Below are 3,749 nucleotides of genomic sequence, written 5' to 3'. Positions count from 1 at the left end.
ATGCAAGTCCTTATACCATTAAAATACTAGTATGAAACATTAGCATCAGTGTTTATATACACAAATAATGAACTGGCAAGTATCTAGTTTCAAATCAGATCTTTGAAATGTGGAAAAATAGAGGCTAGTTCTCTTTGCCTTAAACATAATTATTAAAAAAACATTTTGTTAGAAGGGGAGAAGATAATTGGACATTCTCAACGTTCCAATTTGAAGTGATACTTGCCTCTTATTTTCTTGAAAAAGAAGTTTTGAAAGTTATATACATAGGTTATATACATAGGTTTCATTTAAATTATGCAGCAATCTTTTATTACTGTCCCAGATCTTGTTTAAGGAAGATTTCTGTCATCAAATCAAGTATGGTATTTCACGACTATAAGAATGATAATCACTAGCAAAAGGTTGGCAGCAACCAAAGCCATGATGGCTTTTATTTTGCATCCACGCCACCATATTTGCCTTCGAAGTTGTTTGGATCTGTTGCTAAAAGCTGTTGCATTATCCGATAAGCTTTCTGATCTGTCCTGTAGTTCATCTAGTCTCTCCCCTCTCTCAATTACCTTTGTAATATTTTCTTGCATGACATCAATAACTTCATCCACCTGATTCTGAACATGTTTAATTTTATCATTTCTAGGTCCAAATCTCGGTCCAGATGGTCCCCTTAGAAAAAAGTCCTCTTCTTCATCTGAATCATCTTCCAAAAGATTTCTCCTTTCACTTTTCACAGAACCTGTGACATCATCATCATTGAGGTGGCGCTTAAACTTGGGAGGCATATTTTTCCCTTGTGAAATGCTTTTCACTTCTCAGCAGAATAGTCGCCGCCTGAGGCTCCCGGGGAACTCCCGGCAGCTCTCCCGGGCGGGCGGTGCTGGACAGGCGGGGGAAGGAGTGGGAAGCGGGGGTAAAAAGCTGGGAGAAGTGGGGGGACGGTGGGTGCGGATCCGGCGTCGGCCGCAGCGTCGCAGCAGCGCCTCCGCTCATCGAGCCGATCGGCACTCGGCGGCCGACAAATTCTTATGTGTAAGTCATTTTATTTAATTCTTGCCAGGTAACAGTATTGCAGTTTTTCAAAATTGGGTTTTTTATTCTGATTATCAAAACAACATATGTTTAAATATGTAAACATTTAGAAGATTCAGAAAAGTGAAGTCAAATAAAAACTACTGGTAATTTTGCCAAGCAACATAAGCTAAAAACTTGGCATATTTCTTACTATTTTTTGTCCTAATCATTTTTCTTTACATACACAAAATCATAAAACATTTACATTTGAGTGTCCTGTTTACATAAACTTTTTTTCATGTAATTAAAACTTAAATATTTTGGCCAGGTGCAGTGGCTCACGCCTGTAGTCCCAGCACTTTGAGACGCTTAGGTGGGTGAATCAGGAGGTCAGGAGTTAAGAGACCAGCCTGGCCAACATGGTGAAATCTCATCAATATTAAAAAAAAATTTGGGTATGGTGGTGAGCACTTGTAATCCCAGATACTCAGGATGCTGAGGCAGGATAATCTCTTGAACCCGGGAGGCAGAAATTACAGTGAGCCGAGATCGTGCCACTGCACTCCAGCCCAGGAGGCAGTGCCATACTCTGCCTCAAACAAAACAAAACGAAAACAAAACTCAAATATTTTTAAGCTGCAAAATGGTGAATGTTACTTTTATAACATTCCCCTAATGTATTTAGGCTATTTTCAGTGTTTTAATCTTAGACTAATGCAGCAAAAATTTTGGGGTTTAATTAATTTTAGAATGTTTCCCTGGAGTAGATTACTTAAAATTCTAAGTTCAAAGGTATGCACGATTTAATGTCCTCAATACATATTGCTAATTCCCTCCCTCCCTGCCTTCATTCCTCCCTTTCCCCCTTCCTCCCTTTCTTCTTTCCTGAGTCTCGCTCTATGGACCCAGGCTGGAGTACAGTGGTGTGATCTTGGCTCACTGCAAGCTCCTCCACCTCCTGTGTTCAAGCAATACTTGTGCCTCAGCCTCCCAAACAGCTGGGACTACAGACACAAGCCACTACCTGACTAATTTTTGTATTTTAAGTAGAGATGGGGCTTCCCCATGTTGTCCAAACTGGTCTTGAACTCCTGACCTCAGGTGATCCACCCACCCTGGCCTCCCAAAGTGCTGGGATTACAGGAGTGAGCCACCATGCCTGGTCTCAAATTACTAAATTTCTTTTCCAAACCTCCCCCCCCCAAAAAAATATATATGTATATCTCTAGATCTATATATAGATGTATATCTATATATAGCTATATATAATATATATATATATATTATATGTTTGAGACAGAGTTTTGCTCTGTCACCGAGGTTGGAGTGCAGTTGCACAATCTTAGCTCACTGCAACCTCTGCCCCAGGGTTCAAGCAATTCTCCTGCCTCAGCCACCAGTATAGCTGACGTAGCTGGGATTACAGGTGCATGCCACCAGATACAGCTAATTTTTGTATTTTTAAATAGAGACGGGGTTTTGTCATGTTGGGCAGGCTGGTCTCAAACTCTTGACTTCAGGTGATTTGCCAGCCTCAGCCTCCCAAAATGTTTGGATTACAGACGTGCGCCACTGTACCGGGCTGCAAATTATATTCTTAAAATACGTGTTGATGAGGATGCCATCATAGAAGAAAAACATTTATATCTCATTTTTAAGGTTACATATTTTGGTCCCCATTATATATATCTTTTATTTATTAGCCATTTGTATTTATCCTTTCTTTTTAAGAGATGAGGTCTTGCCATCTGTCAAAACATACACAAGGAAAAATGGACAGTCTGAATTGGCCTGTATCTATTAAAGAAATTGAGCCAGAATTATTAAAAAGCTTGTGAAGCAGAATACCCCAGGCCCAGATGGATTGACTGGTGAGTTCGACCAAAAATTTGAGCGAGAGCTTATACCAATTTTCTCTACTCTCTTTCAGCGAATAGAAGCACAGGAAATACATCTAACTCATTATGGGAAAAGTATTACCCTAACTCTGAAACCAAGTGAAGACATCATGAGAAAAGAAAACTCAGGCAAACATCTCTCCGGAACATGGATGTAAAAAATTAGCAAATCAAATTCAACAATATATATGAAGAATTATACACTATGAGCAAGTAGGATTTATCTCAGGTATGCAAACCTAGTGTGACAAATGCAAATTCATGCAATCTACCACATAAGTAGGCTAAAAAGGAAAAATTATATGATCATGTCAATAGACGCAGAAAAGACATTTGAAAAACTTCAATACCCATTCATGATAAAACTCAGCAAACTAGGAATAGGCTGGAACTTCCATAACTTGATAAAGAACATCTACAAAATCTGTAGCTAACATAATGCTTGTATTAGTTCATGCTCACTGTTAATAAAGACATACCCAAGACTAGGTAATTTATAAAGGAAAGATGTTTAATTGACTCACGGTTCAGCATGGCTGGGGAGGCCTCAGGGAAACTTACAATCACGGCAGAAGGGGAAGCAAACACGTCCTTCTTCACATGGTGGCAGCAAGGAGAAGTGGAGAGCAAAAGGGTGAAAAGCCCCTTATAAAACCATCAGATCTGATGAGAACTCACTTGCCATCAGGAGAACAGCATGAGGGTAACCATTCCCATGATTAAATTACTTCCCACTGGGAACCTCCTATGATACACAGGGATTATTGGAACTACAATTCAGGATGAGATCTGGGTAGTGAAACAGCCAAACCGTATAATTTCACCTCTGGCTCCTCTCAA

General features: G+C 39.7%; 1 pseudogene; it reads right to left on the bottom strand.

Moving 5' to 3' along the window:
• Positions 1-284: 284 nt before the first annotated feature.
• LOC101051425 (vesicle-associated membrane protein 4 pseudogene) lies at positions 285-913 on the bottom strand (annotated as a pseudogene).
• Between the last annotated feature and the right edge of the window lie 2,836 nt (positions 914-3,749).

Source organism: Saimiri boliviensis, chromosome 2 (genome assembly GCF_048565385.1).
Source record: "Saimiri boliviensis isolate mSaiBol1 chromosome 2, mSaiBol1.pri, whole genome shotgun sequence".
Classification (NCBI taxonomy): Eukaryota; Metazoa; Chordata; class Mammalia; order Primates; family Cebidae; genus Saimiri; species Saimiri boliviensis.
This window is presented reverse-complemented; position numbering and strand designations above follow the sequence as displayed.